The following is a 16,647-nucleotide window of genomic DNA, read 5'->3' as shown; positions in this document are numbered from 1 at the left end:
ATAAACTGCAAGTGAGAATAATGGCTAGGCACTACTTTAATAGTAACTATGAATGGAATTGAGAGATAATGATAAAAGACATATTTTTCAACGTGTTAGATGTGGAGCTGATAAACTGCAAGTGAGAATAATGGCTAGGCACTACTTTAATAGTAACTATGAATGGAATTGAGAGATAATGATAAAAGACATATTTTTCAACGTGTTAGATGTGGAGCTGATAAACTGCAAGTGAGAATAATGGCTAGGCACTACTTTAATAGTAACTATGAAAGGAACTGAGAGATAATGATAAGAGACATATTTTTCAACGTGTTAGATGTGGAGCTGATAAACTACAAGTGAGAATAATGGCTAGGCACTACTTTAATATTAACTATGAATGGAACTGATAAGAGACAGATTTCTCAACGTTGTAAGGAAAATACGAAAGATATCTGAATGAGGATAAATGATAAACTCTTTTTAAAGAGTTAAAAATGGGACTGAGGAAATACAGATAAAGGATAAGAATAAAGGATTGTCAAACTGTGAGTAGAAGTGAGAGATTATTATTTTGTTATAAGCATTAGATAACATGTAAAGGTTTAATGGGTAAATAAGATAAACATGTATCCAAAATGTGTATGTTTGTTGGAGTGTAATGTGCAAAGATGAGATATAATGTAAGAATTTTTCTATACCTGAGGCTGTATATACCTTCACTATTAGACATAAGAAATTTTTTTCCAGCATCGAACATCTGTTTTCCAAATATCTAAGAAATAAACTTACAAAAGAGAGTCCCATGGGTTCTTACTGTTACTCCATACATTGACATATATTGTTTTCCTTTAAAATATAATGTGTTTTGATAGAGGTTTAGTTAGGTTAAACGAAAACGAGTGTCACTAGGATTTTCTTTTCTTTGACTGAAGCCCAAAAATGCGTAACTGTAAGAACTTATATATTGTGTGTAATAATAAGTTGGCAAATAACGATTTATACACAGAATATAGTGATTTATAAACATAATGAAGTAATTTATTAGTTTATAAATTGTTGTTTGCCAACTTATCATTCTATTAGCATAGTGTGCTTCCTTATTCAGGTATATTATGTGGAGATGAATAATATATCCATTGTAAGTAGGCCGTTTTTGTGACCTGTTAAATGAGCTCTTGAAGAGAAGACGTGATTTATCATTAATGTACTGCTGTTAAAATGTTATCAGAGACTAAATATATATGTTCTTCTCCACAACGACCTTAATCCTGCCCACTATGGGTATCGAAACCCGGTTTCTAGCGTTGTAAATCTGCAGACATACTGCTGTGCCACTGGGGAGCAAATTACAAGAGACATTTTCGAGTCATACTAAAACGAAAATAGCGGGATAGCCCCCTCTTCCCCTTTCCGTGCAACATCAAGGAACATTTTATTTTAACCAAAAATAACGTATTTTTGAAACAAGGTATAGAACGATTGATTATTAGGTTGTTTTTGAATAGCAATTGACGTCACTTCATAAGACCTACTTGTAAACAAACTAAATTACGAACTGTTTTTTACCGCAATTATCAAAAAAAGAGTATTTTTAATTTTGGAATGAAAATTTTGGCTGTTTTTTTCTTATTTAATTCAACAACAAATATTGCTTTGTAAATGCAAACACTGAACATCTTTCAATAATTTATATATTGATTTTATGATTGTGGTTTTAATTTTTCTTTCATTATTTTTTATAGCAAGATCCCTAGTTCATTTTAAAATTAATAATTTTTTATAATCTTATTTGTTTACTTTTTATGATATACCCGTGTAAAGTATATACTTTACATTTAGGAACTGTTGGATGTATGTCCATCGATATGTGACACCATCTGTTGGGTTGAAAAGATATTTAAGTACGTGCATGATATGTTTACTGTTTATATTATTCCTATTTATACGGATTTGTATCGGAATATCAAAAACAGATACACACAGGCCAGTCATGTAAGCTGGAGAAATCTTGTAGCGATAGTCCGAGCCGTCTAGGTGCTAACCCCGCTGACGTGATTAGGTAGGTAGTAGACGAGAAAGTTGCTGTTTTAGAAATTTTTGAATTGTTATACCTGAAATGTTAGCGACCTTTTTTAGCGTATTATTAGTATATATCGTAACCAATACTTTGAATGGTTGGTTTTTCGCTTAGGAATTCGATAGGGTGGTTTTTTAGCGCGTGAATTTAAGTAATCTACAGTTCTATATCGTATTGCTGGTACTTACATATTATTACACGTTTTGTACCTTTAGTTTCCTGTCAAAGATGAATCTTCCATTGGTCATGTTTATAAAAAATATGCAGAGTTCTTTATAACATGTAGATGGTTAATAGCCTATTTGTATATTATAATAACTTTTACTACTAGTGTCATATGATAAATCCTAAGATATAATGAACCTCTCTCTCTCTTTTTTTTTTTTGTCTACAGAATGCTGAATTCTGTTGATGAGAAAAAAAAAACCTAAATCTTTCATACAGTATATCTGCTGAACAATATAAGATATTTAATTAACAACAGTTTTTGTCTATTATTCAGAGCCTGGCATGACCTGGTGGTTAGGGCATTCTACTCACAATCTGAGAGTTGCGAGTTCCCATTACAGTCGCTTAACATGCTCGTCCTATATGGTTGCCATCTGTATTCTTGGTTTACAAACTAGTTGGGATTAAGGTCGTTACGAAGAAGAAGTTTTTGCCTATTCTAATGTAGTTGATAAAATACATTGCAAACACTATATATCTAGATGCAGTTCCACACCACAAGAGGTATGTGCTTATTCTGTGGTTTGTTTGTGTCGTGAAACTGCTTAGCTCAGAGGCATATGACAAATCCAAAACAGATGAGTAGTTTTTGTTGTTTTTTGTTGGTTATTTTCTTCTTGGGGGGGGGGATTAAAATTTCTTGCTGGTTATATAAATTCGTATTTCATTCTCTACCTCTGTACTTTGATTACACTAAACTCGAACCATATTATTGTTAAGCAATTACTGGTATGTCATTGTGGAGTAACACATAAATATCGTTATCTCAGCGGTGATCTTTTACAAAGTTGCTCAGTTAGCAATATAAGGATACTCAACAGTATCTGTATCGTCATTATTCGCTGAGTTTTTTTTTTTTATCGAGATGGATTTATTTAGCGCGTTAGCCTCAGATAGCAATACAAGGTTACTTAATAATTTATATATCATCCTTATCCGTTGAGTTGTTTGTCAAGTTGGACCTATTTAATGTGTCAGACTCAGCTAGCAACAAGAGGTGACATAATCATTTTTATATAGTTATTATCCACTGAATTGTTTGTCAAGTTGTGTTTATTAAATGTGTCAGCTACAGCTAGCAACACGAGATTACTTAACCATTCCTATGCCATTATTATCCGCTGAGTTGTTTGTCAAGTTGAAGTTACTTAATGCGTCGGCCTTAGCTAGCACAACGAGGTCACTTAATCGTTTCTGTATGATAATTGCCGGCTGAGTTGTTTTTAACGAGTTTCAGCGCTACAAATGATCGCTCACATGAACACATGTTGTCAAAATAACTTGATACATCGTAGCAGATTTCCAGTTATCGATGATAGATTTAAGATAGTCTGTAAGTTACTGTAATATATATAGTTTTTATATGTTATCTAAAAAACAAAAACTAAATTTCGTAAAACAAATTATAAAATCATATTTGGAAGGTCCCATTGGCACGATGATTCTAGTGATCATGTTTGGAAGATCCCAGTGGCACGATGGTTCTAGTTATCATATTTGAAAGATCCAAGTGGCACGATGGTTCTAGTGATCATATTTGGAAGATCTAAGTGGCACGATAATTCTAGTGATCATATTTGGAAGATCCCACTGGCACGATGATTCTAGTGATCATATTTGGAAGATCCCAGTGGCACGATGGTTCTAGTTATCATATTTGGAAGATCCAAGAGGCACGATGATTCTAGTAAACGATAAGTTTATTTTTTCATCAAATACATAACTTCGGTTGAGAATAACAACAATATTTCAAACAATATGTTTAAGCACACTGACTGGACCCATTCAACACACGTAAAGGACATACGGGCCCCTGGTGTGAAATAGAGGGTCAGAACCGAACGCCGATCTCTTAGTCACTCCCCGGAGGGTCTTAAGGGTGCATGCCAGGTTTGACAATATCCAGTCTTTCGGTTCGCCAGTTATAAGCGGACAAGTAAACAGACTTGTTTAGGAGAGATTGTAAACAGTGTAATATGTTACTTATGATAAATATGTTAGGAGGGTTTTAACTCACTCAGATTGTTTTAATATTCAAAAATGTAATAATGTGATCAGTTAATTATCTGCTTTGTTCCAAAGAAATCATTTTAGCTCGCATAAGGTCCTCTGATATGAGAGCACAAATTTATGGACTTGCAATGCTAAAATCCGGGGTTCGAATCCCTGCGGTAAACAGAGTGCAGATAGCTTATAATGTAGCTTTGCACTAAGAAATAACAATAATTCATATAAGTTAATGCAAGTTTTATAGGGCGTAACTTGCATTTAGTGGGCTTCCTTCAACAAAACCATAAAGGCTAGCAAAACCAGAAGAATTTGTGCAATGAGTGATATCATATCCTAAAAATTAAATATTTGACATATCTTAGCATTTAATTTAATTTTTAACCAGCGAATACTGATTATCTGGTTGAAGCAACCAGCAGCTATCTGATATAAAATCCTCAACCTTTACCTGAGAATGCTTAAAAGATATTTCATACGTGTATGTATATTCGATTAATTTCTCCTGTTTTACAGTGCATCATTTATTAACCCGCAAGCTGAGGTACCCATCCTTTGTCTATGTTGTGAACTTAAGACAATGTGGGAGTGGCTACTATGATAAATAACACAAAAATCCTAACTTTCACACAATTTATTTATAACATAAGATATTATTACAGTATTCATTATTACCTCACCAAAAGTTTTGTATAAGCTTTAAGAACTCAATAGGTATATACTTAAAACATGGTATACACTGTGTAATGGTAAATGTGACTTTGTAGGAAGAGGTAACAGCAATAGCAATGGCGGTAGGGGTGCTTTCTGTTACTCGCTTTCAACACCCACCTCTTAATTTCCTTCTACAGTGTTTCACGTGATTAATTAATCGACGACTATTGGCCGTAGAAGTGTCTTATGGGATGAAGTTGTAAGGTCACGAGTCAAAGTAAGAAGTGGATATAACTTAAGTAACGACTCTTTGTATCAGCCTTATGGTGACTGTTGGAGTAGAAATTTCAACTGAGTTTATGTAGTATTGCAATAGTGGTGGCAATTTTTTCATTGCTTTCCTCCACAGAGAGCACTGTGGCACTCTCTGAGACATATAAAACCTTTGAGTGCCTTCACCCACTGTGTTTATGTTGTTGAATAGAAAATTTCATTTTTTTTGTGTGTCCTACGTGGGATCATATATGAATGTAGTTATCGCTAATTTACGTCAAAGATAATAAATGCTTAATAACAGCAATAATTGGAAGCGGATAACTGCCTCTTGTTCCACATTATCATCCCACCAGATTTGCCCAACGACTTAGGAGTAGTTAGATAAAGGATAAACAGGCAGACACAGGTTTATGTGCTTTATATAGAGAAATACTGGTCGTAAAGTTAGTTTCGTTGCTCACCTCCAACTAAGTAATTCTTTGAAATTTTTATTTCACTATACGACTCATAATAGTATATTGTAGCTCAGTTCTTTCGGGGTCAAAATACTAAATACTGTTTGCGCATGAAGCTAATATCACAAGAAAAAATGTATTTCTAAAAATGTATAATTTTACGTCAACATTCTTCTGGAATGTGAACATAATCCACTAATGAAACTGCAATACGAAACATGCCAGCTCACATTAAGTAACATAATTCACGTCGCACTTTGTTATAGACTGATATTTCCAGCAATATCACTTTTTTATCGTTTCATTTAAGTCGACGTTAGGAATTTAGTGAAACTTTTTATCCAAGAACATTTCTCAGTTCGGATATTTTGCTTATATACTCGCCTTTATATTAACTCCTTTGAAATGTGTTTTCAAGCTGTCTGGTATAGATCTAAATTGATGTTTTCATCACTTTGTGGTGTGAAGTATTGGAAAAATAACTTATTTTTAACACAATAGAAAATATAATCCGTAACATAACCAGAAGAGAAGCGTAGTTTCAAGCTGTGTTTATATATTTTTTTTTCAGAAAATATATACCATTGGTTAAAATCCCGCATTACATTCAACATACCTTTAAAAATCTCATCGGAATCTAATCGAAATAAACGTGCCTCATATAATGCCTTTAGGTAGACACTCAAAATGAAATGCCGAATAAGTTTCAGCTAAGTCCAGATTATACATATATATATTTTTTTTTTCAGAAAATATATACCATTGGTTAAAATTCCGCATTACATTCAATATACCTTTAAAAATCTCATCGTATAATCTGGACTTAGCTGAAACTTTTCGGCATTTCATTTTGAGTGTCTACCTAAAGGCATTATATGAGGCACGTTTATTTCGATTAGATTCCGATGAGATATTTTATCTAAAACTTTTACAACATCACCTTTAAATGTTATTCTTACTTGAAGAATACGAATTTGATAAATCCCACGAAAAATTATTCTCTTTATATTTGAATGAACATTTATGTACAAAAACGTGAAATTCTCTTAATTGTGGAGCTTCATATACTGCTGTTTCGTAGCCTTTCTTTCTCTAGGCAATAAACAACAAGTCCTTTGGTCTTTTAACTAGCAATCTATAATCCATAATAACATTGGTTAACAATCATGAGGTTACAGTTCGTTACGTCTAATTCTTTTTCACTTATAAAAAAATCATCGAAAGCTTTCGTAGAAACCCTGATGAGAATCAAAATGACTTTTATAAAATAAAGGTTAAAATGTAATACCTAATGTTGTGGTTTTTAATTTTACTATTTAGTTTCGCTTGGATTCGCCCTAATCAGATCATAGAAGCAATCTAAGAGATAATTAACAGGTAAGTGAACGTTATTTAGTGATGAACTAGCTGCTAAATAATATCCCAACCACGTTGTGGGTAAAAGTTTCTCAGTGCTTAAATTCAAATAAAATCCAGCTTATAACATTGACAAGTGTGCTAGCTATATAATAACTCTTTAATTTTAGGCATTCAAAATAAATTAATATAACGATTTTTAAGCTACAGATGTTCAACATTAGGAGAGATTTTAGTTTCTGCAAACGAATAAATCAGTGTTTATAACGATTAGTTATTTCATGTAGTGAAGAATACAGTATTTAGATAAATGCTTTAAGCAGGTAAGTATGCAGTAGTTAGAGAGTTCAGCTGTTACAAACAGTGAGGAATGCAGTGTTTATAACGATTAGTTATTTCATGTAGTGAAGAACACAGTATTTAGATAGATGCTTTAAGCAGGTAAGTATGCAGTAGTTAGAGAGTTCAGCTGTTACAAACAGTGAAGAATGCAGTGTTTATAACGATTAGTTATTTCATGTAGTGAAGAATACAGTATTTAGATAGATGCTTTAAGCAGGTAAGTATGCAGTAGTTAGAGAGTTCAGCTGTTACAAACAGTGAGGAATGTAGTGTTTATAACAATAAGTTGCTTCAAGCAGTGAAGAATATAGTATTTATATAGATGATTTAAACATATTTTCGTTTTAGATACATTGTACTATTATAGCGTGTAGATAAATATAAAGAAGAAATCGACGCTTTTTAATATAATGAAACATAAATCTTATTACTTACTTAAACCGACTAGTTTCTGTAACACAGTCACCATCATCAGTGCTGTGAGCAAAGTGTTTACATAGCCTATTTTAAACTCCAATCGTTAAACGTAGAAGTTTATTTGAAGTAACAAGTAGGGGAGAAGGATGAGCCAACAATATTCTGACAGACTTCTCAACCCCCCTCCTCCATCCCAGTGTATCAGTGGTAAGTATGCTGGCTTATGACGATGAAAACCTGGTTTCGATACCTATGGTGAGCAAAGCACAGATAGCCTATTGTGTAGCTTTGCGCTTAACAACAACCAAACCAAGATTTCTCAAGACAAACAGATTTCCAATAGGAAACGTTAATTGGTCCGTTGTTTATATTTATACACACAAATCTGTTTTTAATTATGCAAATGCTTTTTCTTAAGTTTCTTTCTATGTTTGTTTTTGCACTTCTTACTTTTTCACATTCTTCTAATTACATTCACCCCGATAATTCCAGAAATGTTCATCTACAGCTGTTAGTAAAGTACTGCCATATTTCATATACTGATATTCTTTGAATGTTAGCTTTAATTTCCTCCTTGTTTGTCCTACGTACATTTTACCATACTACAACTGATTTGATAAATTTCGTCTTTATCTTCATTAGTTTTCCGACACTTAAGTGATTTTAAATAATTAACGTTTTGTTTTGAGGAACGAAAGCTAACTGATAACCTTTTCGTTGAAATGTTTTTGCAATTTTCTCAGAGACGATTGGGAAAAACTTTTACACATTTTAAGATACTGTATTTTACATTTCAATATACTTTTATGGAGACTTCCTCTCCTACATTATACAAACTACACGGACTTATTGTTTGCATTATTTATCATAACATTCTCTCCTGACATATTTTTCCAAAAGATTTCAGAATTATTTAACTTTCAAATGTTTCCTTGATGTAAACATTACATGTTACTTTGTTCGAATAAACACCATCTACTGATAAACTTATTTTGAGATGATTCTAACGGGGCTGATTCAGAGTATTTCACCTGTAGGTGTTTTTATTGTTGTTTTCTGTAAAGTTTTGTCAACAACTAAAGGATCACACATTCTATTCATCGCCACTGCTTTAAAATATATTTTTTCTTATATATATATATCTGTTACATCAGAATATTAATAGCACGTCAAGAGTATGTCTAAAACACAATTTTTGGCTTAAATGATGGTTGGAACCATAGAGTGGAGGTATGTTGACAACAAAAGGTTTTGCGGAATATTTGTTTCTTTTGATAATTCTGTCAGAATATTGTTAATTACTCCCCCATCACTTGTTACTTCAATTAAACGTCTCCGTCTAATGGTGAGAGTTTAAAAATAGGCTATGTAAACACTATACTCACAGCAATGATAATGATAACCGTTGAACCGAATCTGGTTGGTTTAAGTAACTAGAAAGCTTTATGTTTCATTGTGTCAAAAATCGTCGTTTTGTTTATCTACATACTTTAAGCAGAATGCAGTCTTTAAAGAGTTTAGTTTCTTTAAGCATTAAATAATACAGTACTCAGATTAGTTTCTACAAGTAGTTACGAATGTAGTTTTATAAACGTCAGTATCTACAAACAATAAAGAATACAGTACTTGGATTAGTTGCTAAAAACAATGAAGAAGGCTTATTTATGTTCAAGTGTTTGGAGAGCGATTCAAACACTGATTAATAAGATACTTAGGATCACTGGCCCGGATAGCATTTCATGTCTACAAGTAGTGTTGAATGAAGTTTTTAGGGTAGAGAAATTGGAGAGTTTAGGTTTTAGGAAAACATTACAAATGTAGCTTATAATTTCAAAAAGTCCAAAGTCAGTGTAGTTTCTACAAACAGAGATGACCCATATCTTTATAATATATCCCTAAGTATAAAAAGGGCTCCCTAACATGTTGATCAAAAGCATTGTATATATTAATAAACTATAACACGATCTAGTAATAAACTAAACTGTGGTGCAATCAGTTTAAATCGTACTTAATATTATCTTTAGGTGTTGTTCTAGTAGGTATTGCATAAACATTCTCAAGCTCAATAAAGCTCTTAACTGAATCTCTTGTTCGATTACTCTTTTATCATGGCATTATTTTCTGCTCCGTGTATAAACATAACAACGATATAAAACATCAACATGGTCCTTATCAAGGAGCAAACACAAGAGGTCAAAATTAACTTTGAACTGACATTTGTACTTGTACATTGCCATTAGGCTCTCTCCAAAATGGTTTCAATAATGACACAACTTCTAACTATTTCAACAGATCTAAAAATGTGATTATTTTTATTACTCAACAAAGTAATAGTCCCAGAGTAAAGCCAAAAAAAAAGTCTTAAAGTTTGCCTGTATTAGAACAAAGCCACAATGAGCTATCTGCTGTGCTAACGACGGGAAATCGAACCCCAGATTTTAGCGTTGTAAGTCCATGAGCTTGAAACGTCTAAAATAAGAAAGACAAACTATTAACGATGTATTTTGTAATGCAGGTTTTGAGTGGCAGTAAAGAGCAAAATAAATATTATATACCTAAACTTGCTGTAACAGATGAGAAATATGATACAATACTAGAGAAAGAAATGGCTTTAGCCTGAAATGAAAGAATGGACACAGCAATATAATATAACTTATTATATTGACTGAGAAAAATGATCCAATGCTGTAAATATATCTATTTTAAAGCCCGGACTCCCGCTGATTTTTCCAAGCCCGTTCCCTTGGCTGTGGTTTCGCTGAAGATATGGCACAAAACAAGGGGAATATGCTTGCTGTAGATTCTAGCTAAGTACAATCTTCACAGCAAAAAAGCGTTTGACCTTTTTAGTGTTTCAAAGGAGTATCTGAGATTGTCCAGTTTTCCAGTCGGGATCAGAATTCGATTTTGCTCACTTTGTGGATGTATATAATATAATTCTGTGGGTTAATTGCACTTTATAAATACAATGCTCAAAGTCGCATGTTAATCTTCAAACTACATCATCGATATTCGTTAATTATATGGCTCTCATTATGCCCATCTTTTTCAACTGGCTTCTGCAAAAAACGGATAGGTCTGTGTTAGACTCAAAATCTCGACAAACTTTTTTACATGCCATCGACTTTACGTGAATGTAAGTTCCATAAATCATAATAAAGTAAACGAAAGACACACAAGCCCACTGTAGCCGAATGAGATTTGAGATGTATCCGGAAGGTAGACCGTGATAAAATAGATAAAGTATATCTGTCTTCTAGCAAGATTCATATGAGATAAATTCGTGTTATAAACCCATACCCTCGCGAACTACTTGAAAGCCTATCTGATCTACCGGATCTAGTTTTCTTATTAAAATATTTGTTTATTTTTATTAAGTTATTTTAATAAGCTTTTGCATATCACCATCTTATCAATCGACAACAATTAGTTATCCAGAAAGTGTCTGGTATTTTTCAGATGTCATTCTTTATCTTTTTCTATTTTTTTTTTTGGATCCTTTATCATTACATTAAAGGATAACAAGGGACCTTTGGTCCATCTAGGTCGTCCTATCCACTAAATTAAACTAAACACCAAAACACTCAAAGCCAGCTCTTATCGTTCAAATATTTATCAAGCTTTCCCTTAAGCTTCCTTAAACTAACTACATCTACCACATCTTAACCCAATCCTTTCCAAAGGCCAACCACCTTGTTATACAAATATAGCTATCTCGGCTTAAGATGACTTCTAAGCTGCCAAAATCTATATATGTCTAATTACACCTTATCATTCTCACCATTAAATACGATAAAAATGATGCATCAACACTGTCAAGTTTCTACACCTCAGTCAAATCCCCTCTAACCCTGCCTTTTTTTTCAAGAAAAATAAAGTTCAGAGATGTTACCCTATCCTCATATGACAAAATTTCCATCTCAGGTATCAGCTTGGTAGCCCTCTTTTGAACCATTTCCAACAATTAAACCTTCTTTCTAAGATAAGGAGTCCAAGACTGAATACAGTACTACGAATGTGGCCTAACCAATAACCTGTATAATAACATTATAACCTCTTTAGACTTGTATTCAATATTTCTTTAGATAAAACCTCACCTTTCTTACATCTAGCCAGTTTTCTATCCAATGAGTCACCAATTCCTCATACAAATTGAGATAAAGTTTTTAACAAGCCTTTTATGTGGCACCTTGTAAAACGTTTTCTGAAAATCATGATATACCAAATCCACATCCGTATCCCCATCTATGTAAGAACATCAAAAGATCAGTAAGGCAAGATCTTCCCCAAATGAAACCATGCTGACTATCCAGTCAAATTTCAAACTTTATTAAATGACATTGCAAAGCATTTTTTTCCTATCACTGATGTAAAACTAATAGGTCTATAATTACTGAGACAATTTTTATCACCTCCTTTAAAAAGAGGAGTAACATTAGCCAATTTCCAATCTTCTGGCACCTACCCACTAGTAGCAAGTGGCTCACACATCCAATTCTTAACCTCTTTTAAAGTCCTTGGGTAAATACTATCTAGCTCAGGAGCGTCACCATGCTTTAAAATTCAAATTTTTTTTTTAAATTTCAAAATTAATGTGATCATCTTGTTTAATCTTATTTCCATCTAGTTAAACGAAACAACAATGATCAATACCAAATATTTTAATAAAAATACAATTTGTATTTCAAAAATGTCTAAAAATAATTGTAAATAGCATGATTTCTAGAGGTACTTTTAACTTTATTCTTTAAATACTGGATAATCTTAAATCGTTTTTCTAATTTGATGCAACGATTTTGTGAAAACTCCAACTCATAGTAAAGCTTATATTTTTAAATTCAAACGTCTCTAACCTATTAGAAAAGTCAACGCAACTGTATGTATGCATATTAATGCATTAATTCTTTTACTCTTACTTCTGTAGGCGACTTGACAAGTCTAAGGCTTAGCTATCATTCTATTTACGACATCATTTCTCTTCTATATGTGACCAATCGGTGATAAACATCCTGTTTTTGTTAGATTACTTTAACACCTATATGAGACCTGAGAGTACAATTATAAACTTACAATTACATTTGCTCTTTTAGTTCGGTATTTGATCGGTTAGTAAAATGGAAGAACTCAGTGTTATATCAGTTATCTTACTTCTAAATACTATTATCAGTCTAATGGTGAGAGAAAATTTATGTTCTCTTAATCTGCCCGCCAGTAATTTTTCATCGCAAGGCAGATCAATAATGTTTGGATATATATAAATAACGAAGATCGCATTTTTTGTTTGTTTATTTCTTTCCTTCGTTGCTATACATGCAAGTCTTAGTCGACTTGGTATGAAAATGTAGGAGTCTTGAGAAATCAGCCGTTTGAGTCAGAATTTCCAGTCAATACATGGCGCCCCCCAGTGGCACAGCGGTATGTCTGCGGACTTACAACGCTAGAAACCGGGTTTCGATACCCGTGGTGGGCAGAGCACAGATAGCCCATTGTGCAGCTTTGTGCTTAACTTCCAACAAACAAACAATACATGGCAGTATATTAAAACCACGGAGCAATTCTCTGTGTGTTAATGTGTTTTTATTATGTTCTTCCCGTAGCTTCTATCATCTGCATAGTGTTATAACTTAATTTTTAAGAGAAAATATATAAATATCAATTATCTGTCTCCTAAATAAAAAAAGTATTTGGTGTTAAGGTGTTTTTTTCTGGTGTGTTTCCTGTCACTTCTATCACTTGCATGTTATAACTTAATTTTTTGAAAGGAAATCTTAAGATGATTTAAGAATAAACTGTAAAGTGCATGAATCGTTCATTGTGAATTATAGCGTGTGTTGAAGTTAAAGTGACTGTGGAAATTAAGTGTATTGCAAAATTGTATTGTAGTAAGTAAAGTGCGTGAATTTTTCGTTGTGAATTATAGCGTGTGTTGAAGTTAAAGTGACTGTGGAAATTAAGTGTATTGCAAAGTTGTATTGAGAAAGAATAAACTAGTTTTATTTAAGAAAGGACTTGTATCGCTGAAGTTTCTGGGAAAGAATTTCTACGGAAAATTAACAAACGAACACAGACGTAACACTATCTTATCTCCATAAGTTTGTAATCCTTTACATTACATTTCAAGCGGTAATTGAAGATAGTATTATAAATACGTCATTTATACGTATTCTGCCTTAATTCCTTTATTCTCTTCGCTTTCCTTCCATAAAGGGTTTTTTTTCTTTCTTTCTTTTGGTTTTATTGCAAAAACTTTTTCGTTTTCACTGAGTTTTTTTTTGTTTTTTTTCACGTTCGAACGTTTCCAGTTCCTTACTCATCACTGCAGTCGAAATGTTTGGCTTCCTGCCAGGTCGGTTCGTGTTCGATTAGTTCCTACTTAAAGAACTCCAGTGTTGCGCATTGTTGCTACCACAAGGCATTATAAATCCCATAAGTGCAAGTTAACCCTAGGATGTGTGTCCTCGAGACACAACGAAAAACAAAATCGAATAATATGTGCGTGTGGGATTTTGTTTAAGCTGCTATATCATCTCATACTCGTATATTACTTTCAAAGTGAATAATCTAAACATTCCCCTTATTTTATACTCACATTTCTTTAGCCGATTTACAACTAAATCTAACCTATAGGTACTTCTTAGTGATCCTGCTTAAAGTCTGATGCAGGCTGAGAACAGATTTTTGTAAATTTCGCCGTGAAAAGTTAACATTTGTAGTGGAACTTTCTAATTTAAATTGATTTCCTATGTTATTGTTTCTTCATTCAGCGGATATCCCAAAATTATCTTATGATCCTTTTGAAGTATAAGATATTCTGGTATAGACAATACGTAACTCACTACTAAGATTATCTTATCAGCGCCTTAACTTTATCACATGTTTTTTTAGGTTTTGTTTTTTATGTATTTAGAGTAAAATGAAAGTGTTTGCAATGAATGAATTCCAATATGGCCAGATTTCATTTTGCCCAGTACTACATATTATTTTGATAAATCAAACTGTAAGTTCTTTATAGAATTATAAAGAAAATGTTCGTACAATTTTCAATGTGCAACTGCTTGTCAGGTCCTAAGTTTAAAACAATTATATAACTAAACGTAGAGTGAGTTTTGAATTATAAGTTATAATAATTGAACATATCGATATATATATATATAGTATGTAAGTAAATGTAGTTGAAAAACAGGTAGGCAGGCTATCATACATTGGATTATAAATTTTTATGGATTTAATCTGCCTGAAATATAGAGGTATAATACATTTTGTTTTTTATGCTGAAGCTTGCTTTTATCAGGTTATTCACTAAGCAGTCCGTTCTTATGCTAATTTAAAGATAGATAGATGCATTAATCAATATTTGGGTGAAAATCATTACGACATGTCATCTGCACTTAATGTTCTAGCAAGTAATTATCACATTATCAATTAAAAACGTCTTCAACTGCGCGTTAATCACTAAGTTTGGGTATTTAACGACACTAAGGAACTTCAAAATAAAAGTTCAGTAACATAATGAACACAAAAACTAACTCTTGCCACATACGTTCCCGATAATTTAGAAGCAAAAAATAGCAGTCAGGTATTTATAATTTTTTAAAGCATTTGAAGGTATTACTGTACTATTTAATTTATTTGAAAGCATTTGAAGGTATTACTGTACTATTTAATTTATTTGAAAGCATTTGAAGGTATTACTGTACTATTTAATTCATTTGAAAGTATTTGAAGGTATTACTGTACTATTTAATATATTTAAAAGCATTTGAAGGTATTACTGTACTATATTTGAAAGCATTTGAAGGTATTACTGTACTATTTAATATATTTGAAAGCATTTAAAGGTATTACTGTACTATTTAATATATTTGAAAGCATTTGAACGTATTACTATACTATTTGATTTATTTGAAAGCATTTGAAGGTATTACTGTACTATTTAATTTATTTGAAAGCATTTGAAGGTATTACTGTACTATTTGATTTATTTGAAAGCATTTGAAGGTGTTACTGTACTATTTAATTTATTTGAAAGCATATCAAGGTATTACCGTACTATTTAATATATTTGAAAGCATATCAAGGTATTGCCGTACTATTTAATATATTTGAAAGTATATCAAGGTATTGCCGTACAATTTAATATATTTGAAAGCATATCAAGTTATTACTGTACTCCAATTACTTAAGGCATATTAATCAAAAGGATAAATTTTAAGCTCATCAAGAGAAAGGTAATTTCTTGTTATTAAAGTTTGACATAAAATATGAAGTAAGACTTGCAAACAACGCTAAAGATTTTAGAACCATTCAAACCGCTAGTAAATTTACATAATTTTATATGCATATCAAGCAGCATGGCACCAAAACTTATTATAATTAGTAGTAAGAATTTGGTCAATACGTGTTTTCAAATTTCTGATCTAATTTTTTCATCTGATGAAAAATCACATGATTATTTTTTTAATGAACATGAGCAATTATGTTGTAAATACAACAGTTGAAAAACTGTAAAGAAGATGAAGTTTTTTTTACACCTGGTAGTAAAGTCACTCTGGCTCACACCATTTATCTGTCTCTTAAATAAAACGAGCAGTTGGTAGTGATAAATTCTAGCAAGTACAACTGGATCTGAGTCAAGTGTCGTTCAAAATGTATGTGATTGACCAATGTTTATACGCGATGCAAAAGAATACAAAACTTTTATCCTTTATTTCTCAGGTTTTACTTCTTGATAGCTACCTCCTGCTATCTTTTCTAATTACGGTTTGTGTCTGTTTTTTACTTCAGGGGTAATAACCGTTTTATTCTAACAACACTAGTACAGGTATAATAATGGTTGGAGACGGCTTGAAT

General features: G+C 32.3%; 1 protein-coding gene across 5 annotated transcripts in view; it reads left to right on the top strand.

Annotated features, from left to right (window-relative positions):
* Positions 1-16,647, top strand: part of LOC106458564 (CD9 antigen-like) — a 63,464-nt gene that overhangs the window by 14,368 nt on the left and 32,449 nt on the right. For 2 of the 5 annotated variants that reach the window (XM_022384816.1, XM_022384815.1), the window contains exon 2: positions 7,003-7,059. The exons of the other annotated variants lie outside the window; for them this stretch is intronic. The gene's annotated coding sequence lies outside the window, so the exon portion shown is untranslated. The remainder of the gene's footprint in view (positions 1-7,002; positions 7,060-16,647) is intronic. 5 annotated transcript variants of the gene reach the window in all.

Source organism: Limulus polyphemus, unplaced genomic scaffold, assembly GCF_000517525.1.
Source record: "Limulus polyphemus unplaced genomic scaffold, Limulus_polyphemus-2.1.2 Scaffold485, whole genome shotgun sequence".
Lineage (NCBI taxonomy): Eukaryota > Metazoa > Arthropoda > Merostomata > Xiphosura > Limulidae > Limulus > Limulus polyphemus.
This window is presented reverse-complemented; position numbering and strand designations above follow the sequence as displayed.